General features: G+C 37.7%; 1 protein-coding gene across 10 annotated transcripts in view; it reads left to right on the forward strand.

The window, feature by feature from the left end:
* RBFOX1 (RNA binding fox-1 homolog 1) overlaps positions 1-26,686 on the forward strand; it is a 691,795-nt gene that overhangs the window by 522,540 nt on the left and 142,569 nt on the right. Inside the window, exon 1 of one of the 10 annotated variants that reach the window (XM_026049091.1) lies at positions 2,437-2,452. The exons of the other annotated variants lie outside the window; for them this stretch is intronic. The gene's annotated coding sequence lies outside the window, so the exon portion shown is untranslated. Of the gene's footprint in view, positions 1-2,436; positions 2,453-26,686 lie in introns of those variants that run through there. 10 annotated transcript variants of the gene reach the window in all.

Here is a 26,686-nt window from a genome sequence, read left to right on the forward strand (position 1 = left end):
TTAGTTCCACGAAGGTAGTTGGTAATGTCATTATAATGATGCCGGGTGCAGTTGGAGGCTGGGAGGAAGGCAAACCCGAGGCGGCGTTCGGGGGGGCTGGTTGGATGCTGCTTTAATGCTTGTAAGATTATCGGTACCTCGGTAGCAGGAAGTGGCATTGATTGATTACAGAGCCCTAATTGTGTGGGGTTTTTTATTCCTTTTTCCTGCTCTGATGCTGGTGATGCCACATTTTGAGATGCACGAGCACTGCAGCTTGCACTTCAGTAGAAACGCCACAACTGTTGAAGCTTATTGTTTGTAAAGGGGTATTGGTAACAGTTCACTTTGTTCTTAAAAAGGTCTTTCGCCTTGAATTTTATAAGGGAATTGCTCCCATTTAATGATGARACATGTTTAAACAAGAAAACAGTAAGTGCTTTTATGAGTTCAGTCTCATTTTGACATTTGCTTATGCTGTTTTTTTCCCTCTGCTCTCACTAAAMGCCCAATGTGTCTGTATCGAGCAATGCCTTATTTTATTTTGACAATTAGTACGGTAGGAGCTTCGAAAGATATATTATGCTAAAAACAGTCTTTTTTTAGCATAACTGAATATTCATTAATTTTGTTCTTTCTGATATCAAGAAATTAGGTCATGTAAAGCCACAGTGAGAAATCTCATTTTTGATTGAGCATTAGAACCATCTGCTTTGCAACTCAGACTACAAAGGTAGAATGAAACCTTGTGATCTCTAAAATGTTCTCATTTATTGGGCCACCTACCAGGTGTTTTGCAGCTAGCGCATGTAGTCTTTACTGAGTTTTATAATCTAATGCATGATTTCATTGTTTGTTATAATACATTGTGGTACATATACAAAAACACTATTGATGAGATAATTTTCAGATTGAATATTAGGTGTTTATCTAGGTGTTTTCAATTTGTATTTTTATTATTTAAAAGAGCAAATGACTTTTACAAATACTTCTCAGTTTTTGGCTTTGTGTAAAGGGAAGTCACTAAGAAAGTAACTGAAAATAAATTTATCAGTAAGGAATAATGCACTAATAACTGCCTGAAGGTATATAATCATCCGCTTCTCTGTTCCTGTTCATATGTGGAGCAGTATTGCTGTAGTATATTCTTTTTTCTTTATGTATATACGTATATATACATCAGGGATAGATTTCTGTTTGTATCACTGTCTTTAAACCCTCCAAGTTTTAGCTTAACTYGGTGTGCATTCATGGGGTCATCAGCCATACATCTAAATTTCAGAAATATCAGAAATATACAGGATTAGTATACAGAATATATTTTTAGGCCCTTATTTGCTGTATTCTCTATCTCCTTAACCATTCCATATGTGTGTGTGTGTGTGTATACACACAAATTTCCCTAAAAAAAAGTAGCGTAATCATATATCTCATGGTAAAGGAAGCTGCTTATTATTTCAGGTTATCTGTACATATGATGTGGCCACACTTGTGCCGACTACAGTCAGCGATTCCTAAAGCTCTTGGGGAAGTGATTAGGGAGTCATGATTGCTCACAAATTGAGTCTTTTTTCTGCTTGACACTGATCCTGTGATAGTCTCCCCACTTAATCCTCACTAGCAATTTGCCTATAGTTGCAGCTAACAGGAGGTGATTAGAGGGGAGTTGCCCACTGCCTTTTTACTTCTGTTGTAGTGGCATGTTAGACAGAGGCTAGTGAATCAAAGCTGTTTTCCTATTAACTCAACACCTCCTAATGCATTAGAGCCACTTTTATCTAATAACAGTGTTCAGCTTCTAGCACTATTTTAATGTTATCTGGTACTCCTTTGAAAACATMACAATGAGCGTTTTTAAAATTAGGGAACAAAAGTGGAAAGCAAAATACTCGAAGATTAAAGCAAAATAATGAAAGTAACAGGTCTCACCTCTTRGCAGTAGATACATGTGACTTCGATTAATATTAGAGAGTTTTGTGTCCCTGCATCCGGGTGCAAGCAGACCCCCCATTCTGAAGATGTCACTTTGATTGCAGTGCTGGTGACAGGTGACTGATGTAAAGCATTTCAAGTGACAACGTTCTGCACCTATAAGGGAGAACAATGCCAAGGAAGGGCTGCAGATGAAGAGTCAACTTTACCAAGTATCTGTTACAATAGTGTATGAAGGGCCTGAGTAAAAATTGGTGTAATATTCAGTACTACTTTATTTTAACCCACCTGTCAAAAGTCTCAGAATTACTTAGCAGATATTATTTTGTTGGTATGAGATACAGATTCTTCAGTCTGAATTTCACATTTCTTAGCTTGAGTAACCTTTAATTTACATACTTAGTATTGTTGTGTACTTTAGTGATAGAATTATTATTCTTTTTTTTTATAGCAACTATAATACTGGATTTTAAAATCCTCTCTAGTGACTTACAACTTCAGAAGTATCCAACAGCAGGCCGACTTGGGTTTGATTTTTGAGGTCAGTGAATAAATGTTCTTTTTCTGAGATATACAGCGTGTGTCAGACACAAGGCACATAAGGGATAATCTAAAGGCAGTTTCTTGGCTCTATAGAGTCTTACCAAGGGGCTAGATATTGCAGGTATGTTTATATTGCAGGGTCTGCCCCAGTTAAGATAACAAGTTCAAGTGCAGAAATCCAAAGGTGGCAGTTAACTGGCAAATCTTCTTAATGTATTAGATGTAAGGTGCCCAAGAGCTGGCGTTTACAGGCATATAAAGTTTGCATTATCATTATACCCTGTTTATCATATACCCTGTTTATCAATATAACTTCCTCCTTTCTGTTCTTGGGGTTCATTTTGGTGCTAATACAATTTAAGAACACTAAATATATTTTGACTAGTATGATCTAGATTATATAGTATGAAAAAGTTTTGTGTTTTAACATGCATTAATAAAGTGAAATGCATGCTAAAATGGAGGAAAACATCTATAGCCAAGTGTTAGGCTCTCACTCACCTGGCACATGCCATAGAGACTTAGAGCAACCTCAAAAACAACACCTGTTTCCCTATTTCATTTGATCCTATGGGACAATAACAAGTAAAACTGCACAAAATTTACTGCTCTTARAAGGGAATTTATTTGACCATATTTGACATACGGTATAGATACACCTATGTATACATGGTTGAATAAATGCATCTTCCTGTTCTTCCAGATAAAAAATGTAGAGGCAGAGCGTCATAGCATCTGAATTTGTCTCAAGCCTACCATGTATTTGTAGATACCTCCGCAAATAACATTTTCCTTATAAACAGTAAAGGTGACTTAGCTGTGTGGCAGAATGGTATTTTCAAGCTCAGACTTCTGTTTTTTTCTTGAGGAAAATTAGAAGGTCTGGGTAAATCCTAATGCCAAGGCTTTGGCTTTTGCCTCCTCTTGATYGCCCAGCAATGGCAGATAGGACAGGAACAATGTCCACATCACGTTACTCCAAAACAATAGTTTTTATTGTTTGTTTCATATATTGTTGTTGTCCTGTCTGACTAAAGCAGAGCTGCCCATTACAACTGTAATTATAATCAAGAACTGTTAAAGAAAAGATGCCAGACCCCAAGTCCTAATGGTCTCTCAAATCCTTGGTAGCCCCAGGTGGGATTGTTGGGAAACCTGGGTTGTAGATGAAATCTGCATTGGATTCCATTTAGTAGGAGATTTTTGTCAGGCAGGAGCTGCATTATTCTCTGTCTTGTCTATGTGTTGTCTTTAGCCGCTTTTTCATATACCATTTTTTCCCAACTCCAGGGAAAGGCACCCTGAATTTTGCATGAGGAAGCCATCTAAGGACATTTATCAGTTGTCTTCTGTGCTTGGGAACTGAGAAACTGAATTGTATTATAATAATATACAATTACAATATTGTATATTAACTGTTGGATTTCTGGTATTACAAGAGTATAAGAAAAGAACCTTTCAGAAATGTAGGTAAATTGTTTTGAATATTTTTGGAAGGTGCTAGATGCAGAAACCCGACATGTGTGTCCTGTTGCTGTTCCACATTGCCTGGAGCCAGGCTCTTTAAGCTGCAGGCCTTTCTGATGGAGTTTGGTTTAATTTTGTAAGAAGTGTGCCTTAGTGGGAAGGGGAAATACTGCCAGTTCCTTTGCTAAGGGATGCTGAGCATCAGCTTCCAATTCCTATTCTTCTGTGGCATTTTTATAAAGAATGTAGGCCCTTTGGTTTTCTGAAATGCTGCTGAATTAGTTATGTTTTCATGTCTTTTTTATCAAATAGATTCACAGTTATGCAGGCAGGAAAACAAAAACAAAAAAAAACCCATAAACTTTTAATCTCAGGAGCTTTTGCTAAAGCAGTATCTTGAGGTTTTTTAAACTTAATAAAATGGATTTATCCAAAAAGTAGAATTTTATATCATGCTAACAGGCCTGTTTGGCAGCTTTGTATCGACCTCCTTTCTCTTCATCTTCCTTTTCTTGGAAGTAACAGGTTTTTAATGGAAAAGTAGCAGCACTTTTAAAAGTACATACAAAATCACCGCTTTGGAATTGGGATCCTTACAGACTGTTAGTGASGCTAGTTAAGGTGGGGGAAAAATGTGCAAAATGAACGAAATCTGAGTGTGTTTAGAAGTAACAGCTTGTGTGTATTACCCAGGGATGAGTCCTGGATTGGCCATTGCAGAATGTGTCCTTGTCCTGTGAAGCCTCTCCCCTTGCACCTGGTCTGAGGTAGCACAGCATTTTCCTGGTGTGCTGTGGTATCCCACATTTCATTTAGATTGTGGCTTCTTAAATCCAGGTACACAGAGAGGCCACATCCTGAGTCTGTGTCTAGACCTTAGGACCTACAATCACCCTCTCCTGCTGCCTCTGGAGATGAAACCCAGGTATGTRAAGGAGAAGAGGGACAGGGGCTGCACAGGAGGCTGCAGGTTGCGCTTGCATCATAGGCAAGACCACAGAAACCCATGGGCTAAGCAGAGCACTGGTCACGTCTGCAGCACTCTACATTCCCGAGATGTTTCGTGGTGACATACACTTCCTCTGACTTGTCTTTCAGTGCATCATCAGTGTGAAAGTGTGAAATCTGGTGAGGTGGGTGGGAGGGAAGAAGAGACTGGTCTTTTGCTTTCCAGCTGAGAAAATTTGGTGTGGTCTCCAAGAGTGATGCTAAACTGTTTCTCCTGAAGTATCATGAATAATACAGGTAACAAAAAAAAAATGAGGGGTGACCTTAATGTTCCTGATAGGACTTGGGTGTCAGCTATCTTAGGGCCTTATTTCTAACAAAATAAAGCTTAAAAAAAATCCCCCTGTAACGGGCAGCTCTATTGCTGAGGCCTTGGCTGTGCTGAACCTGCAGTGSCGATGCCTTAGCAGAGACACCGTTGCATTGCTCTCCGTGTAAAACAGTAGCTCCCTCAGCTTCAGAGGTGAGGAGGGAGGGCTTTAATGATTCCATAATGATGGGACTGAGGGAAAAGCTGATATTCCCGATAAAACTGGAGTATTTTTTTCTAATCAGCTTTTAGAGAATTACTGCTTTTTGCAGCACATCCTTAAAAATATATCAAGTCACGGTATCTTTGCGCCTCTTCTGTCCTGCTCTCAAAAGAGCCCCACAAGGGACCACTGAATCTTCGTTGGTTGCTCCCTGTCCTGCCCTGTTCCTGCCTGGCTGCTGCTGCAGGATGAGGGGGATATGGATCCATGCCCCCATCTCCAAGGAGGGAATAAGGTCACCCTGCAAGGAGGGCAAGTAGCGCTGCCCCCAGGGTAAGTGGGGGCAGCTGCTCATTGAAGCAAATCATGAAACTCATCGGGGTTAAACTAAGCCATTTTCTTTGGGGTTATTTTTACCCAAGTCCTAATTCCATCCTGTTCACCCATGCACGAAGGCTAGGCTCAGGTCAAGCAAGAGGGCCCTTCAGAAACAGTCCCCTCTCCTGCGAGCTGATCTCTCAACTATGGCATTAAGCACAAGAAAAGCAACCAAGGTGGCTTTACTCATAAACCTGTGAGTATTTTTATGAGTAACTGAATAGTTTCCGCCACTTTTGTTTTCTTTAGGGTCCCCGCCAACCTGTGGCCAGTCAGTCATGGCCAGAAAGCCTCAGTGGGGCCACAAGTTTCAGAGGCAGGGACCAGATTACGGGGATGGGAGGGATGAGGTGCTTTTCACAAAGCATCTCTGTCTTCATTGACTTCAGATACATGTTGACATAAGCTACAAAATGTAATATCTTAACGATTTATGGAACTTTTCTTTTTTAAGAAATGTAGCTGCTTACCTGTTTAGCACCTCTCATTTTTGCCAAATTTTCTACTCAGATGTCCAAATACTTTTATGAATTTTGAATTTCCATCTAAATCATATACAGAATCCCCTGGGGAGAGGGAAAATTGTCTTTTCCCAGCTGACAGTCCATTTTTACCTCAAAGTATACTATGTTTTCAGTAAAGAAAGAGAGACAAGAAAGAAAATATATTTACTCTTTAGGTTTCTACTCTTTAGGTTTAACACAGTCTATTGTAAAGAAGGAGTTACCTTATGAAGGMCTGGTCTAAGAAGACAGAAAAAAATGTATAATCATAAGAATATTCTGTTCGCAAAGGCACTGAGAGCTAAATTTCATGTCATTGCTGTATTTATTTCCTTAGAGTACTAGAAGACATCAGTTTGCAGCAGGCTATCAAAGTGGGAGATAAATGCACCTAAAAATGCTGTCTGCTTTTAATATCTTGTGAAAGCTGCTTAGTTTCAGATGTTACAGTAATAATAATTCTTTGTTTTTCTATAGGTAGAATAGGAAAAAGTAAGCATTTCTGCTTTCCTGCAGAACTTCTATGGTTACCATTTAGGTTACAGCAAATTTTAGAAAGTAGGCAATGTAGAATCTATGAGGAAAAAATATTCTTCAGTTTTATCCACTGAAAGCTTCCTAAATGTAACAGGGCATTAGGAGCATAAGTCAGATTTCAACTGACAGAATAAACCAAATGGTTTTTACATCTGTGATGACCTGAAGAGAAGTGTCTTGAATCGCTGGGAAACAAACACATGAGAAATTTGTTGATTTAAACCCAAAGAAATTTAGTCTGTAATGAGAGCCAGCAGTCTTTGACGAATTGGTGTAACATGTGCTCAGTGACAGATATTTCAATGCAAATGAGCATTGAATTATGAATGAATTATGAATTTTGTCTCCTTTTTTTCTACGCTAGTTCTACGTCATTCTATTCTGTCCAATTGGTCTACTTTCTACTTGTAACATACATTTTCTATAGTATTCTAAACAMCCTAGTTTAACCAGTCACAGTTAACCAATATAAGTTATTGGTTATATAAGTATATATTCTTATATATAAGTGTATGTATATATATAGTGTATATAAGAATATAAGTGTAAATTCTTATATGTGCTTATATCCAACATAGAACCTTAAATTTGCCCTTTCCTTCTCTTTGGAACCTAAAAGCATCTTTTCCATACTGGAAAAAAAAAAAAAAAACACATATCAGGTTGTTAGTGTTTTGGTTTTCTATTTGTTTTTCTCATCCTCTTAAGGTATTAATATTGATTATTTCTGTATGAGGAAGGTAACTGTATTTAGAGTTGTTATGTAGGTTCATAGAACATTTTACATGTGACTCCATTCGTTTACATCCTTTTATTTATTTATTTTCAGAAATCAGCTTTGACTTTACATGAAAAGGCCTTTTCTGATAAAGAGAGGCATTTATTTAGCAGTATGTTGAAACTGGGAGAAACATATGCTACATGTTCTCTGACTCCTCCACCTCCATCTCCGTTGTCCACAGCATTAGGGTAACACAGTGAGATCTTCATTAAACAGCAAGAAAAGACTGTGAGTTGATGCGAAGTAAAATTGCATTGCCTCAGCCGTCTGTTCGTTATGGAAAATGATAGCATAGGAAGTGCTAAAAGTAACAAACAGCCAGGCTGTCTGATTTGTCAAAGGATATGTTTAATTTGCTTTGTGTMTGAATGTTTGAATTTTCCAGATTCACAGGCTGGGAGAGCACCTGACCAGAAACAATCTAGGAGTTTAATTATCTTATTCTGTTGGATTATATGACTACACATCATCTTCGAAGTTGCAGTTCTGTGTGTGAATAAGTGTAATATGCAAAAATGTGAAAACTGTTCCTAGTATGGTGCCCAAGTGGGAAGTGGTGGCTTTGTGGTGTCATATTTTGAGAAATTATTTAAAGGCACACAAAAGGACACTGTCACTCTGTTATTAATGTTACRAATTGTTGATGCTCTGTGCAGTGTGTTTTTCTAATTAGAGGAATGCTAGAGAGTACYATTTCCATAATCGACATGGGAACAGAAACTCAGCAAAACTTCATGTATTTGCAGTGAAACTGCGCCTCAGCAACATAAAAATGACTTTTATAACATAAAGGCTGTAATTAGAATAAGTCAAATCAGTTGGAAACGATTAAAGCCAGAACAGGCTAAGCTGCCTTCTAAATATTTGTCTGGAGATTAGCCCTACTCTTACAGCCCCTGAGAAGCATCTTTGATTTACTTATAATGCTTGACGTGGCAAAGATAATCCTGCAGAAGGCAAATGAACACAAATTTAGATGTGCTGTTAGGCTCTCTTTGTTGATTTGACAGGAGGCAGCATATTGGAAGTGATGTTGGAGAAATGAGTATAGGGTCACATTAGACAAATTGCTTAAAAAAAACCCATGATCATCAATTTAAATTCTTTTTAAAACGTACTCATTCTTTGAAGCTTTTAGGATGCACTTTAGAAGTCCATGTGGAATAATTTTCTGCATGTCTATGCGACAGTTGATGCGAGTCTCATTGTGTTTAAAATTATAGTCCTGAGATGGAACTTTTTGCATGTTGCTTATCTGACATCAGCTATTAAAATACAAGTAAAGCTTGGCAGGTATAAATTTGAAGAAGAAAAGAGATTATGTAAGAAAATCAGAAATGTTAGTATTAAAATCAGTTCATTGTGGAAGCACGGCGATTTGCTCCATAGAGCACATCTGTTTTGCTTCTGTGGCTTTTTGAAGCAAATAAACAAACACCCTAAATCAGACATTGCTCATCCAGTTACTCCCCAGCACCACCCCTTTGCACTCTAGATAGCTTGAAAAGCAATGAGATAGGAAGTGAATAGTTTGCTGACTGGAAATACGGACTGGCCATTGCATTGGCTGCAGGTTTATTGGCATCTGCAGGGAGTGACTATTATGGAAGTCAGCCTGTATTTTAGTCCGATGAAGATCTATAGGAACACTAAAATCTTTCATCGCACTCGATATAATGGTATGGAGTGGAGAAAAGTTATTAAACACGCGAAGCTGGATGATTTGAAACAAATTTGCAGCATTAGTCAACTTTCTGGCGTATATCAGATTTGCACTTGACATAGTTTTCCTCTCATTGAAAATCTCCACAGCACCCTGAAATTTTTGTTTAGCTAGTGAAAATCTAATCAGACTAATGTATTCTCTTACTGAATTTTAAACCAGACTGTTAAAACTCCTTTAACGTGCTAAAGGAAGCTTCAGAGAGGGTTTCCATTTCATCTTTATTGAGCTGAGGCTATAGCACTCTTTCCCTTTGCACCGCAGTGAGAGGCTGTCAATAATTCAATAGCCATGGCCTTGATGGGCCAAGGCCTAACTTAGACTTTAAACAGAGCCAAGCAGCTTGTCAAAGTGTGATGTGCTGTCAATGCCTGACTGATCTATACTGCATGAATTCTCCCTCTGCTCTTGATGTATCCCTGGGAATAGAAAGAAAGCAATTTTAGAAGCAGACCGGGTGGGAAGCACCTGTTTGTTTAGAATTTTTAATAAGGGAAGGTTGTGCTAATAATGAAGTTCAATGAAGTCACTGCACTTTTGCCTAGAGGAGCTATGCTAATTTCTTGTTGAATGCAATTGTGTTTCCGAGAGCTTTAGGAAAAGAGATCCCAATATTTGTAAATATGCTGATGTCTTAGAGCAAGTTCACCAGGAGAAATACTTAATAGTTATAATGACAAGAAACTTTGCCTACTCCAAACTGCCATTTTACATCTTTCAGTTTTATTGATATTGTACTATTAACAGTCAGGGTTGCAGTAATGAAAATCTGTGACAGCTATTTGTTTTTTTAATTTTTTCCCCTCACACAGCAACTGAAGTGTATGATGCATTCATAACTTCACCAAATGCTTTACATGGAATTTGCTTGTATTTTAAAGATCACTCAGAAGCTGAAAAGTGGCTTGTTTTTCTAAGAACACTTCAGAGAAAGATGAACTCAYGTGGTAACCACTTTCATTCTGCTTTTGCTTGCACTGCTTATRTGTAAATGTAAAAGCAGAATTATATCTAAGATGCATTTCAAATGATATGAAAAAGTTTCAATAAGACTTTAGAATATATTCCAAAATAAAAAGTTCACCTTTTTACATGTGTAGCTAGTTATATGTTAAAGCATTTTGAGGTTCAGCCCTTTTGTTGCTAAACCTCTTTTATGATTTTTTGAGATCTAATAAGAAAAGCTACATCACTAATCTTGATGTTAATGCATTGCTTTRGCAGTGATGTCTTTACTAATCTCTGAAGATTTTATATCTGCAGCAAGTTTTCTGGGATATACAGGTTCTCAGTCTCTAGGTAAATTATTAATAGATATATGGGAGACTAATAGGAAAAAAATAGGCCTTTTGAATGTTTTTCAGAAATGTTGAAACGTGATGCTAGTGGTCTTGATAGGTTTCTGTAAAACTTGTTGTATGCTTTAAGTAGTTTTCTTCTTTAGTTTCCTTATTTCAGAAAGTTCAAGTTTCAAAATTTGGTCTGTGTTATTGTAGCTTTCAGCTGTCGCCCAAAGAAGCAAGAAACATGTCATAAAACATGATTGATGTTTTTCAAATAAGATTTTATTTCAGAAGCAAGATGCCCTTCCTTCACTTTCCCCATGTTGTTGAAGATGAGTGAGCTCATTGTACTTGGCTGTGTGGTAGAATGATTGTATTAGTGCAGTAGTTTTCATGGCAATAACCTTTTTGTTACAAAGATAGACTTCAGAGATTTTATAGTGTCACAGTTCATAACTAAAATTCACCTTTTAACCCACAATCTCCCAAATGATCCATTAGTCTGGATTAATTGCATACTTTTTGACTCTCTGAGTGTATTATTTTCACAGAAGTAAAGAAAGCAAAGTTATCCATTTTTGGATTTGTATTTTGAGAAAAGCTGCAGGCCTTCATCCATGAGTGGTGGACTCCAGACTGACTGAGACGTTATGCACCACTATCAGCTGAGCAGAACTGAGCTTGATAGGAGTAAGAGTTGGGTCAACGTGTAGGTAGTGCTGCGCACAGAGKACCAGCAATGTGAACGAATGGAGTTGTTAATCTTCTTGTGAATACACAAGTTTGGGTGCTGTCCTTGGGGATCAAAAATAGAGTTTGTTCCCTCAGGTAGTTGTTTACACTCTCGACTTAACTCCTGACCTAGACAAGAATATAAGTGGTTATTTTTTCTCAGAAAGTCTACAGAAGGATTAGAACACGGCCCTTGTCCAACCATTGTTTGCTACCTTCCCTTGGCAAGAGGCTCCTAAGGTGGACTATATGTTACCTGGGCTTATGTCCACAGCGGAATAGTGAGGCCATGCATGTGACCATACCATTTGTCAGAATTAAGCTCCTACAAAACCCCATGAGAAGCTGACCTTGGAGAATGGGGCACTGTGAGGCTTTCCTCACATGTAGGGTGCAGAGCAGGCACCAGTGACAGGTTCTATGGTCCTAGATCCGAGCGCACAGGTTCCCTTCTCTTGCCTTGGCAAGTCGTGCYTTGTTGCAAGAGCAGGATAAGGCAACTTTTGCTTCACCCTTGAGTCGTGGGAAATTTGGGCTGATAATTAATGTGTCTAACTTGAGTATCTAAGATAGTATTGGCAAGGCTTCCAGTTAGAGCTCATGACAAGAGCAAGGATTGTTTCACATAGGATCCAAAGCAAATGACAGCAAAAGTAAACAACCTGAAAGAAAAGTACTTCATATTTATTGTGGCACAGCCCATAAGGAGAAAGGGAGAAATAAAATGCTTTCTGTTTTTTTTTTTGTTTTGTTTTGTTTTGTTTTGTTTTCTCTCATTTTTGTTCTTGGGAATGTTAAGTGTCTCATATACTAAAATACCAAACGAAATACTGAAGAGAGGCCTACATGAGTTCTGAGACACGTGCATCTACTAGCTTTAATTGTGTACATACATTCTTTGCTTTGGGATTTTAGCCCGTCTTTGATAGTTGTTAAACATTAGCTACCTTTTGCTAATGTGATCAAAAGGGAATGCATTAGATGTGCTGATATTGCCCGTCAGTACAGAACTATCTGAGCTTTGCAAATGGACCGAACTGGATGAGCTTTGGTGGGCGGGAGCAACTGCGTGTGCAGAAGCCTGGGCATAGGGCAAGTTTGGAAACAGGCTTGCTTATTGTACAAAATCATTAGAAGCTCTGTGTCTGGGAAACACAAGAAACTCGAATGGATAGGTGAAAGTGAATAAAAATGAGACTTGCAAACTGCTTTTGCTCCAGGGCTGGTTTTAATGAGCTTGTCCCTAATGAGTTGTCCCTGCAACTAGCTTCAGGCCTAAACAGATGAGGCAGGGGTTCTGCTAAATTTTTGATAGGATTTGCACTGGTTTTATGAGAAAGCAAGTGCTAGAGAGTGCAAAGTTGTGTCATGAATCTTTTACGAGACTGGATTGTTGTCCGTCTCGTCAATAGGGATTGTAAGACCTGATTGCCAATAGAAGATATGCCCCATGCCTGTTGTACTGACAATCTGGAATAAATAAGGTAGCGTGCATGTCAAGGAAACATTTGGTTTGTCAGGAGCAGGGACTTTATGACCCAATATATGATGATGCTGAAAAATCATCAGGCATATTGATTTGGTTAATGAATGGTGGTGTTTGCAGCCAGGTATGGTCACTTACAGAAGGGGACTGTGTCTGCACGCTGGCATCGAGGCTTGCTCTGCACCATTTTGCAATTGTTTTACTGCAAACATGGATTAAAGCTTCCAGTTATCATTTGATGTTTTTATGCTCAAAGACTTATATTGCTAGATTGATTTTCATTTTTCATTATATGGACTTACTTTTCTGTTATATTAGCAGTTTGCTAGCTCCAGAGGTAAAAGTGTTTTATGGAGAGTCTCTCATCAGGGGAGAGATTTTGAAGTTTCTAATGTCTATTGTTAATATGAAGAGCTGTCAACAAAAAATATTTCTTAGGTTTGGCTCACCAAGATGCAATATTCCTGTTTTTATAAAAGGTTACCAAAATGCTTGTTTGGCAGCTTTTAGTGCATGCAGAAAGTGCTCTTCTCGTCTCTGCTTGCAGAAAAGTTCACTCCTGCTAATCGTGTGACAATTCTAATGGGTCTTGGTTTTCTGCAATGCTTCTAAGGGTTTCCCATCAAGCTTCTCATATTCACACTGAAGCTTAAAAGTTTGTCTTAAAGCCCTGAAGTTTACAGGTAATGTTTCCACAACGCTAGTTTTTGAGAGAGTGTAAGAAAAAAACATAATTTTTTTTTTTAAAACTGCATTTAAATTGGCATAGGTGGATTTTTAGGTGCTTGTTGAGTGCAGTTTGGATCMTTGTCTCATGTTGCAGACAGGTCTGTGGTGCAGGGAAGGTAAATTCATAAGCTTGGATTTTACAAAGCTAAATTAAAAGGGGTCATGTGAGGGGAATACATGTTAAAATAATCAGCTTTAAAGAGTAATATCTTAGTTAATGTTGCATTTAGCAACTATTTAATGCTCATTTTAAAGACTGCAGTTTGTGGGTTTTTTTCTTAACTGTAAGTTCCTCTGAAGACCTTAGCCCCTTTCATCACAGCTCTCTGCTCCTTGCCTCCTGCAGTGTCTGCATTTGTTTTTCCTACAGCTAGAAACTACAGCCAGAAATGAGGCCAAGCAATTTTTGCTGARTATGTCAGATACATGGAGTCTGAACGGGAAATGTATAGAGGGACACGGTGAAAACACCGCTTCATTCACCCAGCCGCGAGAGAGGCACTTTGACTGAAGGGAAAGCAAGTTTCCCATTATAAGAGCTTAGACTTTTCAGCCCTGTCTACAAATGAACGTTTGAAAAGCTTTGAAAAGAGAATGAAGGTCTCTCCAGTTTTAGTTCAAAAGCAAACCTGGAGCGGAGGGGAGGGCTCAGCGCAGATGTATTTAATGCTCTCTTCAGAGACACAGATAAATTCTTTTAGATTAAACAAAACTCCAAAGTGAGTTTTGTCTTTTTTTTTTTGTCCTTTTTTTCTTTTTTTTTTTTTTTTTCCTGATGATGAGCTGCTTTCTGAAGAGGACTAAAATCTCAAGCTTCTCTCGCTGGCTTTGTGTAAGGCTGCTCTGAGGTTTTCCGAGCAGGGCTGTCGGTGGGGCCAAGCAGGGAAGATGCCGCGCGCCAGGGGAGCTTCTTGGGCAAGCGCTGCGGCAGGTTTACATTCCTGCTTCAGGGAGAAAAACACCCCTTATCCACATTAGATCCCCTTTTGGAGGGAATCATTAAGAGAAGGAAGCAACTTCGCTTGTCTGGTCCATCTAGTTGCTTTTTTGCTCGACTTTTTATAATAGGTATATTCGTTGTCAGGGTTGGAGTACTTCTTACTGCTTTCAACTAGTGTGTGTATGGGAGATGGAGACACAAAGTTTTGTTTCCTTGCTGAGGTAGATGCAGGTCATCTATATATACACCTATAGATGTATATATATATTTTTTTTTCCCTGAGATTCCTGCGGTGCATTTCTGGTTGGGCAGCTGTATATCTGCAGTAAGTCYGTATCAGGGCAGCAGCAAGACCTCCTGTTTCCCTCAGCAGGCGTGAGCTGGAAGAAAGGTACAGCAAGGATTTTCGTAGAAAAAGCCTTTGTTATATAACTTTTATGAGTAGCTAAAGAATATATTTTTATATTCAATTTTAATAATATGTATTATCCTTCTATCATATATTTTTGTCCCTGAATTTCATTAGTACTAAACATTGAAAGCCTATATAGTGTTGTAGGTAGCAAAATGTCTATCTGTTAGATTGTCTTCTGGCTTGTTTTCCATTTAAAGCAGTATAACTTTGAAGTCATACATGATTTAGCTTTTCTTTTGTATGTTTGAAATGACTTTTGACAAGCCCTTGGACCGACAACACRGACAAGTTATTTCTCTATTAAGAAGGTTGGCCGAGAATGAGTGTTTCACCATCTCCAAGTCAGCTTGGTTCAGTGTTCTCATAGGACCTCTCCAGCTAATCCCATTATGGGCTATGCAGTTACTGTTTTTTCTACTCAAGAAATGCCCAAAGGGACTGGAAAATTCTATATATTTTTAAATGTTTGAGGGTCTGGATAGTGGCCATCAACCTCCTTCAGARATAACAAAGAGCTTATTGATTTACTTGATAGTCTGAGTAAAACAAGAACATAGGTAAATTTGTTTGACTGATCAATCCATTTTTTTTTTTTTTTTAAGCCTGCCTTTCCCAGCATTATTCATTGGAAAATGTCAGTTTCATGAAATACCGTGTGTGATGAAATACCCTGTTTGAAATAACCTAGTGGTTTGAATAATGAAATGTAAAAACAGGCTGTGATATCGGTTATGAAATTAGGTGCATTAGCAGGGCTGGCTCGCCRAGCAACGCGCCGGGCGCTGCCGCTCAGCCCACACACATGACCAAAAACTTGGCTTTTTCAGCTGAGACCACTGGCCAGACCTCCTCCTCACCTCCCAATTCCCTAATCTAATCTAACTCTGTGGGGTTTATGGGGGTTCATTTAAGCAGCAGAAGCTGTGCTATAATTGTTACATGTGCCAGCAGCGATTTGTACCATCTGGGTATGAAAAAAAAAAGAGGCTAGTACTACCACGGAGAAAGATCCTTATTCTATTACTAAGCCAATATAATTCAAGAGCGGCTGCTGAGCAATTGGAAACTGAGAAATGGGCAGCTATGTAGCTATAGTGAAATGTCAAAGTATAATGAAACAAGGGAACTGTACTGCTTCGTGATATGAGCCAAGTTACAAGCAGGTGGCAGCAGTAAATATGTATATAAATAACAATATGGATGAAATGTCAAGATTTCCAGCTGGCTTTGTAAAGGCGTTTCAGGAATATTATACTTAGGGTAACAATGTAGTGTGACAATTTAATATAAATATATATCACTTTAAAATGCCTGTATTTGAAATAAGGGTTTGGGTAAACTCAGGTTTTATCATACTCTTAAAATCTAAATTCAGGCACTACCTTTAGTCAAAACACAGCATTGGTTGCAAAAGCTCAAACTGTAATGGATGTTTTATGGTCTGCTTGCTTCATCTGACACATTTAGTCCACATGTTAATTCACGTAATGAAAATTAGTGTTTCCACCTGTAGATTTTTGAAAATGAATATAGACTGAAGCACTTTGACCATAATGTTAGGGAACAAAATCTGGAAACCGGTTTCCCTCCAGTCTCTGCCTGAAAAATGCAATCAGGCTCTGTGGCTGTGACAGATGTACAAAGACAGACCCTTTGGATCCAAAATAAAACTTTGGGAAGTTACAGAAACTTGCAAAGTTATCAAAAAAAAAAAAAAAAAAAAAATCACAATAGAGAGATCAAAGAAGAAGAAAAAACTTATTTTTCCTTTTTTTTTTTGTTTTTTTTTTTTGTTTTTTTTGTATTGTTCATGTGGCAATTGATATCATCTTCTCTGAAAGCACTCTTAGACAGTCCAGTATAGGAGCAGGAAGATACTCAAAATATATTTAAAATCTCTCAACCCAGCTATTCATAATCAARTTGTGACTAACTTAAATTGCTGCAAATTGAGTACAAAAAGTAGACAATAATGAAAATAACCTAATTACAGAAAACCAGATACATTAGCAAATTCTATGGATTTTTTTCAAAGTGGATCCTTTACCGAGCAATGTCTAGTGTTGCCTTGGGCTCCATCGTTTTCATTTCCATTGTAAAGGAACCTAGTACATTCAAATTCTAGCATCTTATAATAATAGCATCAACACAAATTAAACTTACCAGCATTGTAGTGGTAAATGAGCTACATTTGTACCAAGAACTAAGACATTTTGCTCRATCACTAATCATTTTATCAGCCAAGATAGTTTTGAAAGTCAAATAGTGAAATTACAAAGTCTTTAGAACTAGAGATTACCACTCCCCTAAAATAATTATACAGATAGTGCCGATTGTTTGCAGACCGTGATGGTCAAAATCAACTTAAAACTGGTTATGGAGATTTTACACTATAGCAAATCACCTTATAATGTATATTCACTTGAGCATGTCTGTTACATTGATGTATCACTGGTTTTATGGAGCTGGATTAATTCCAGAGYAAACAGTGGGCACACTGCTGAAAAGCTGTGAACATAGATACGAGTCATTCATCTAGAAACCCCTAGGCATGGTTTGCCAAGGGGCTAAGTGCCTCAAGTATTTTGTCCTTTTTTATGTGTATGCAGCAAGATCTAATATTCTGTGTACTGTAATATTGAGGATAATTAATATGTTTCTCTCTCTCCATATGTATACATGTAATTAAATTTGTTCCCACTAATATAGAAGAGATCAATCCTAAACTCTTGCTCAAAAGGTAGCAAGTGCTTTGAACAGGTTTTATTTGAAACTGAAATCTAAATGGAAATTGTGTACCCAGCATGATATCTTTCATGAAGTCAACCACTGCACCTGGTAACTCCTTTGGGAAATCACATATGAGTCCATACATCTGAAGGTGACTCTSAGTGGCAAAATCTGTTAATTAAGTTCAAACTATATTTATCTGCTTTCAGATCCTTTCCAGCCATCTTAAAATCTTAAAACATCTTGGTTTAGAGCTGGACCTTTCATCTTCATTCCTTTTGTTCATTTTGTGACCTTTGCTTTGACACAAACAAGCTTGATAAGGATTAATGGGGTTTTACACTTTTATTCTGTCTCTCCGCATTCTGTTAACTGGAATACATTGCTGTAAAGAGATAAATTGAGATCATTATCAGGAGATAAATTTTTGCCCAGAATTCACATGTAGTGGGAACAGGTTCAAAACTGCAATTAAAAACAACAAACAAAAAACAGTTTTATTTTGATTCATGCTAAAAATGAAAGTAAATCATTAGATACAGTATTGAGTACCTCTTAATGGCAGTATCTCTTTATTATTGGCAAGCTCTTCTGGTTTATTTTTTAACCCCTTTTACAGTGACCAGAGAGTTTATAAAACATTGCTGGGGTTTGAAGTCCAAGCAGAAGCAATTTCTTTGGCCATTGGTACTTACCAAGTACCACTGTGAGGATGTTCTTGTCTTCCACTCTAAACAAAATAGGGAAGAAAAACTTATAATTAACAACTTTGAGGCCAGCGCTATGACTTGGAGAAAGTAATTGACACTACAGAAATAGCGTAGAAGTWTTTTAAATTGTCTCATACTAAAGGTGTCTAAAAGTCTTGCTTGCCTAGAAATGTGAAAATGTCAGATACAATAGAATAGACTACAGGGAATTCCTACTGAGAGCAAAAAGCAGATCTGAATGAATTTTTAGTGGAACTTACTTAATCAGCAATGAATGTGAATTTAAAAGACTAACCTTTTATATATTGACATAAAGCACTGGATCATGATAGAAAATTTAATGGTGATCAAGTGGAAAATGAATTTATTATTATGAGGTAAGATGCCTTCTGTAGAACTAGGGTGAAAAGCAACTTGGTGTATATATATGTATATATATAAATTGATATACAAGAATTTCACTTCCGAGTGATGGCCTTACTATGACATAGAGGAAGTGTAGGAGAAAGCTACAATTTCTGTAGCTGCAGTTATATGAGTACTGTATAGGAGTTATTCTGTTCAAGTAAATAACTTAAGCAGAAGGGAAATGAGGAATAAGCAATTCAAAATTAGCTATTATGGACTTTTCATCTACTGTTAATAAAATAATGGGCATGAATATATGTTAAGCTTTCACTTAACAGCTAGATCTGTATGTCGCAATATGGGATGCATGATGAAGACGACCACGATGTCTTCTGTAGAGACYAATTTGGATTTTTAGAGTAGACATGGTTCCAAGCAAAGTAAAATTTTTAGGAACGTTTTCAATTCCAAATCTTATTTTGGAATCTGGGCTTACTTAGTTTTAAATAGAAAAATCCTTTGGGGATGTAAAGAATATGATTTTTTSGAAAGTTTGAATCCCTAAGTCAGATGCTGCTACTTCAGGCACATGCRTCACCTGGAATAGTTTTATCTTATGAAATATTAAAGGAATTTTCATTTTAAAAGATGTGTCTATTTTTAGTATTAATTTAACATTGATATAAAGGAACATGATTTTAAGTTGTCTCAAATCAGGTTTGGGGGATTTTTTTTTTCTGTTGCCTCTGAGGAGAAAGTTATTTTAACTTTTCTGGAATTTATCCCAGGTCTGCAAAGCCTAAAATTATTCTTATGCACTGAAAATTGATTGAATTCCTAGAAATAGGTTGGTGTTGATTCTGTTCTTAATGGCTTTATATTAGTCAATTGGGAGTGTCATTACCTTCTACAACCCACAGAAGATATGATTTAAATAATTCTGATATCTCAACTTTTAGGTATAGAAATTTAGTTGCMTAGTTTTCTATACATCATACCACGTGTCTAAGAGAGAGTTAATACTGTGTCTGGATAAATGCAGAAATGATAATGTGGGCACTTCTGATTCTGTCAAGATTTGTACACAAGGTGTTTAAGGTATAAACAGTAGATAARTAAAATAAACATATTTAGCTGCTGGGTACAATACTTGTTACTTAAAGTGTTTCTTTCACTAATAAGTTACTAACCTAGTAGAGCTAGGTAAAATAAATGGAGKTTAGCGAGTGCTGGGAATCCTCTGACAGCTTAGTATTAAGTAAGATGCTCACACTTGGAATTTAGTCTAAATGAGTGCAACATGCAGATCAAAAGGGAAAACGCTGTCCTTAAAGGACAGGACATTGCTTTTCCCTTGGAAGTGATCAAAGCTTTCTTCATTGAAGAAGTGGTGTAGCAGAGCAGCAGCCTGCCCGCGCTCTGGTTCCTTCCTTTTCCATGTTGTTTTGCGCTACCCCCTACAAGGACAGGGAAGGGAGACAGCTGAAGGACCTCCTAGAAGAAACGACAACATGTGTGGCACATTTCCCCAGGAGGTTCCACCACATTTGGTTTGAGCATTTCATATTCATACTGAGTCTCTTTTATGCTGCCTTTATGCTGATTATACCTAGAGGCCATTAAATGTTATCACATACTTTTATATTTGTAGTTTTGAATGGTACGCGTGGTGTGCAGTTCTGTTGAAGGGGAATGTTTGACATGGAGCATGAAAGTATTAAAGTGAATGTACTTTTGTAAACCTCGTAGAGGTTGAGGGTGACTTTTCTGCTGAATTATCTTTTTACCTTTGAGCTGCCGCATGCAATTTACAGCTCTGATGCAGGGGAAGATGAGGTAGAGTTTCAAATCTTTGTCCCTGTGTCTTTTACTATTATCAAAAGACCACAAAAAGGGATATAACAGTAAGCTGTCCAAGATTAAGTTGGTATCTTTAAGGTCTGAACGATTAAAATACTGCAGAGCAGAGTGATATGAACAAATTGGTGTGTATTGCTAAGCCTTCACTGGAGGAACATCTTAGTCTGTTCATGTGTAGGATAAAACTTCTTATGTTGAGAGAGACAGAAACACAGAGAATATGGTGTTTGGAGTAAAAAAAAAAAAAAAAAAAAAATGCAAGTAATGCATATAATCCCAGTTCCTTCCAGAGGATGCAGCATGTAGTCCTGTACCAGGCAATACAGTGAGTGGAGCAGTGTAAGAGACCCTTTGCGAGTTGTTTGCTACTTCATGCATGTGTGACCAGTACTGGTCCTAGAAACCAGGGTTAGTCTTGTAAGAGAGCTAGCAATATGTTACCAAAGCTTCTCCTCTGTAGGAGCCGTCTCTAGTCATCAGCAAAGAGTTTTCATTTGCTTTGCCTTGCGCTCAGCCTGCATTTTTACTTATCCCATTGTTGTGTTATATGGATAGTCTTTCTGTTTTCCCTTAAGCTAAATGACTGTCATATTGCTACGGAGATGGGCAAGTCTTCCTGTGTGGATAATAATCCTGCTGGATGATTCGGTTATGTGGGTGATGTGTGTTGTTAGAGGCTCTTGGATGAGAAGTGCTAATATGCTTACCAATCCTGTTTATGATTTCAGAACTGCTAATGTGCTTAGATTAACTTTACAAATCTGGCAGTCTCAGTAAGTCAGCCAGTCCGTTGCTCAGGGAACTAGTTGAAACCTGTACTTTTTTAATGATGAAATTTGATAGGATTGAAGTTTTGCTGTGTAAGATTTATTCAGCCCTTATTTTCTGAGAGATATTTTGTCTCTAAGAATGTTTGGAGAGTCAGTAAGTTATCSAGTCTTAAGATTTCTTGCTCTTATATAAAAGCCAGTGTGAATAGAAACCTATCCTAGCACTAAATATGGGTATTTCGAGTGTGCTTTAGCGTGAACACCATAAATCAGAGAGCTGCTTCTCCCAGGGATATTTTCCATGTCATCTCCAAGCTTTTAAAGGTGGAGTTTATTTGTATACATTCTGAATACAACATTTAACCATCCTAATGCCTTTCGTCTGGTTTACTCAATAGCAGAGATTAAATTCCTATGAAAATTGTCATTGGAGTGTAGAACACTTGTGCATATTGACATGTCTAAGTCCGCATGGTGCTTATTGTGGTTTTCTTTCCATGTCTTCTTGGAAAAGCGTAATTTCACTATACCATGATGTCTTCTCTGATTTTAAGTTGCATTCAGACCAGTGACTGTAGTATATCACTTTTCCATTTCATTTTATCACCGTTCCTTGCAGTTAGTGCCTTAATAGGAAAGCATAGATTTCAGTTCAGATCGATCTATGAGAATGTCACCATTTATCATATTTGACCATATTTGCTAAGAGAAGTTTATACGCTGCCTTTCTTACTATACTAGATATAGCTCTTCTTTTTGCACTCACAGGTATGAACCCTTGAACTGGTTTCTACCCTAAGTAGTGGAAAAAAATGCCTTTTTCTTAGATTTTACCTTGCTCAAACAAAGCTGATTTAGTCTTGGCCTTATAAATACCATACATTGCAAACCCATATTGAAATGCAAAAAGGGTAACAAGCTTATCTTAAAATTCTAAGATTAAGCATATCCAGCAAAAAGACTTGACAGATCCCACTGAATGTACTATTAAACAATAAAAAGAATGAAAATTTTTCRTCTTTGGTATGCTGCTGGTTACCATCATAGATGCATGAAAGATTACGTATTTTGCAAATTAACTGAACTAGTAAGATCCTGTTTGACCCATCTTAACTGTAAGCCTAGTTTGTAGAATACTTTGATAAAAAGGTTTTGATGGTTTGCCAGCTTGTCTGCAAATCTTCTAAAAAGGAGATCACTTTTTAWTTTTTTCTATAACTTTATAGCCCATATTAAATGCCAGGGTTTCATTTTAAACTGTTCATATAAATTTGCTGCAGGTCTGCAGCCTGTTCTAGTCTCTTGTAACRTTTACATTTTATATTAATGCAGAAACAAAATTAGTTATTTAAATATGACACTGCAACATATATTCTGCTAGTGTCCTACAGAATGTTTTTGGAAATGTTGCATTTAAATATCAACTGGCAGGGATTCTTAGTGTATTGGTGCCAGCAGCCTAATGTGGAGCAGTGGTTTAATGGGTCAGCAGACTACAGTGGTCATAGAGCCTATTTTTAACTGATTTTTTTTTTTTTTTTAGTTTAATGGAAATTTAACCAAACTAAGACTGATGAAGGCAAACTAGTTTATCCATTTGCAGTCAGTAATCAAGCAACATATAAGAAAGAAGACTTAATCTTTGATCTATTTAGCATCTGGATATGAAGGTGTTTCCTGGGATTAGCAGTAAAATGTGTAATGACAGATGTAAAATATCAGAGTTTAGGACTGTGGYCTTCTCCTTTTGAAAATCAAGCACACTGCCATTTTACATACCTAACATCTAATTTTATAGGAACGCATCACTAAATAATATTTTTATCTTCAGAATCTGACATCAAATTTATTAAGGTCAGATACACATAAAAAGAAGTCCAGCATATTCACCCGCTGCAGAGATGTGAGGCACTGGATGGAGCGGAATGGGAATTGGGGTGAATGAGGTCCCAGCTTTTTCTTGAAGCAAGTTCTTGCTGAGTGAAGCCCGCTTTGACTGCTTGAACAGTGAATACCTTTCAAAGCAGTTGAACCAACATATGTGAGCAGCCCTGTGTTTGGCCATCAGTAGGATATATATGATAAGTGTGCTAGATCTGCAGAGAATCTGCTCTGCTTACTGCATACCCGTCAGAGGACTTCTTCACTGTTCTGCCTTGCCACGGTTTTCTGACATGTGCTGCATAACGCTTGTCATGACATAATCATTGGAGACACTGCGACATCTGCTTATGATTTCTCTTTTTTTTTTTCTTTCTTTCTTTCTATATGTAGGGGGAAAAAAAAACCTCTTGGAGAGAGGCTTTCTAATTGGAATTGTACCTTGCTACATATTGAAGTTAGGATAAAATATTACTAACAGTCCTAGAAGCTTCTGTAGGTTTTTATGGAGTGAGGACTAAGAGCATAAGAAGGATAAATTTACTCTTTAAAGGATTTTTTTTATAGCTTTTGCTCATGGCTGTTTAAAGATTTACCCTTTCTACTAGTGTATATCKCTGTCTGTGAAGATTCTTTGCCTTTATTAGAAAAAAATAGAAAAATTAAGCAAACCTTTGATTAAAAAGGTTACAATCTGAAGATGGCTTTACTTGTTTGGATGAAATAAGTAATTTTAAAATATATTCTAAAATATAAATATCTTTGGCAACAAAATAAGCAGTCTGATACAATGAGTGATAAGGTCTAAAGAATTAYGGATGGAAGTTTGTAGGATGAATGTGTCCATTGTTCTTGGTAGCAGAATCAGGGACATAGAATTTATTATGCAAGATTATATCTTTCTGAAAAAGATACAACAAGAGCAGATTAAGCTGTCATAATTAGCACAGCTGTTATTTCCTTTTTTATTGATCTTTGTTTTAAGAATGCAAAGCTACATAAGGGCATTTTTGCATTTCTTGCGGTCCTAATTGTGAGAACTCCYATTTAGACTAGATTGGTGACAGCACATACCCCATATCTCCATTGCGTGGTCCCTGTGATTTGTTACCCACTTATTTTGTGTTCCTGCTCTGGAATCAAACAAGAAAAATCAAAATGTGATGCTCAATCTCCTATTAATAAAAATATTATATAGAAAGCCAGCAGTGTTTTCTAGGCTGAGAGATGCTGCAAGTCCCAATGGGAAGTTGCTTCTTTTTATATATATATATAAATATTAATTTTGCTGTCTTTGCCACTGTAAGTACTTTGATTCTAGCCTTTATTTAAGATACTGTGGTGCTGCTTTGCATTGTTAAAGCATGAACTAGGGGCACTTATAAATACTTCTTCCTTAAATGCTCCTTGAGTGTAAATCGAGATGCTGCTGCCCACATTATCAGGATGGAGGTGATGGAAGATCCCCAGACGGAGGAATGAGCATTTCTGTGTGGAAGCTTGGAGCTCCCTGGCTGCTTCATCAGCGAAGCTTTGCTGGACGTGAGAGGCCGACCTGTGCCTCGCGGGTGGAAAATTTCAGCAGATCACAGACCTTGGCAGCCCCCGAGCCTCCCTGGCTAGAGCTGAAACCAGTAAATAGCCCTTCCCAGCACTGATGTAAATGAACCTGTCTCCTGCTGGGCAGTATTTATAGCTTGCTTGAGCATGCACTCAGAAATGTTTTTCCATGACCTAGTAATAGGTATCGCTGATAGCTTAAATGATTTCAGACCTTGAATCTGTTTATTATTAGGTAGTAGCCTACTGTTGTTATTGACTTACTGTAATAGCTCCGCAAACTCCAGGCTCTGATACGGGTGGCTGTATTTCTCAGKCAAGACAAACTGAGCTAGCTGAGGAAAACCTGCTATCGTATATGGAAAATATATACCTGAAAATGAGAAACAATCGAGATGAGAGACTTCTACTCTAGAAACAATTTAGTTGTTTAGATCGGTGCTGCTCAAGGAGTAGGCAAATATGGATGGTTTTGGTGTTTTGCTGATTAGATTGCCAGGCACCTTTCCTATCCTGGTCAGTCTAGTTTCTTTGCTCATTTACATATATATATGTAAGTGTAAAAATATATATACACTTGTAACTCARATTCCTGCAGGCAACTGTGGTGGTGGCACTTAAAGTATTCAGTCTCTGCGGCATATATGTCACTATTTAAGWAGAAATCATGACTTTCTTAAAAGAAATTGATTAAACTGGAAATAATTCTGTAAAACATCTGTGAAGAACAATTTGGAGGGGAGAGTATGAGATATTATTTGGCCTAAATAGGAGAACTCTGGAAGAACAGGCTTTTTCATTCACCTTGGAGTTTAAGTAAATTAATCCCCCCTGCCTAGTATGATACACTGCTTATTGGGCCAGTGAGCTGTGTTGTCTCTCAGAACTGCATGGTTCCTTCTCTTGCTGTGGTCGTGTGGCGAACACTGTACCCGTTTATCTAGGAGAATGGCATTAAAAATGACATTGCGTCTTCTTTTTGTTTGCTTGTTTTCAGCTCTTTTATAGTGGAAAAGCAGAAGGAAGCAAGGAGAGCAGCCAGCTCCAGGTGACTGGCCAGCTGCCTGTGGATCACCACCAGAAACTGCTCCACAGATTGCAATTTGAAAGCCATTAATATAATGGATAAAGTCTATGAAGCATTTTAAAACCTCCCTTGCTTATTGTGCTGCATTTTGCAAGCTAGGTGACATCAAAAGAATTGGTTCTGGCTCAGACAAACTAATAAAAATGGATAAGGCTTATTTTATGCTGAATATCAGTAAAAGCATGTGCAGAAGATTACATTTAAGATTCTGGCTTCTACCCAGAGCACAACAAAGTCTATCTTCTCCCCATCCATCAATGCAGAATTTGATAGGTTTGGAGACCCCAGACTTCTGTCTCCTTCTATTGAAGCATGAAGAAGCAGCTTTGACTTGCATGTAAATCACATGAACAGGACATTACTCCCGGCTACTGCCTTAGCTCCTGCTCAGCTGTGAAAGAGGTGACAAAATCATGCACGCCATTTGAATGGCATATTTCAAATGATCGATGCTTGGAGCTGATATAAATAGCAAAATGCTAGTCGTGCTCGTTCCGGTGTCGCTATTATAAAAGGACCGATAGGAAAAGAAAAGTGTGGCTAATTCCCAGGGAGGTAACAGTTTTCCAGAGTTGAATGAAAACCATATAGTTGTTTTTGTGCCTGTGCAGCTCTGCTTATTGCTCTTTTTTTCCTCTAGTCAAGCCCATTTTTATTTAAAACTGATGTTTTTGGTTCAGTAGTCCAGCCTGTACCAGCATTAGCCTCCAGATCTCAACAGCATCCTGTTTATTGGGCTCTCGCGTGCCTGACTGCCTCCCCGAAGATAAAATCCRCTAAGTGAACTTGACAGGTTCCAGACTGTCTCCATATGGCAGGGACGGGGCTGCG

Source organism: Nothoprocta perdicaria, unplaced genomic scaffold (assembly GCF_003342845.1).
Source record: "Nothoprocta perdicaria isolate Ctin4 unplaced genomic scaffold, notPer1 scaffold_59, whole genome shotgun sequence".
Lineage (NCBI taxonomy): Eukaryota > Metazoa > Chordata > Aves > Tinamiformes > Tinamidae > Nothoprocta > Nothoprocta perdicaria.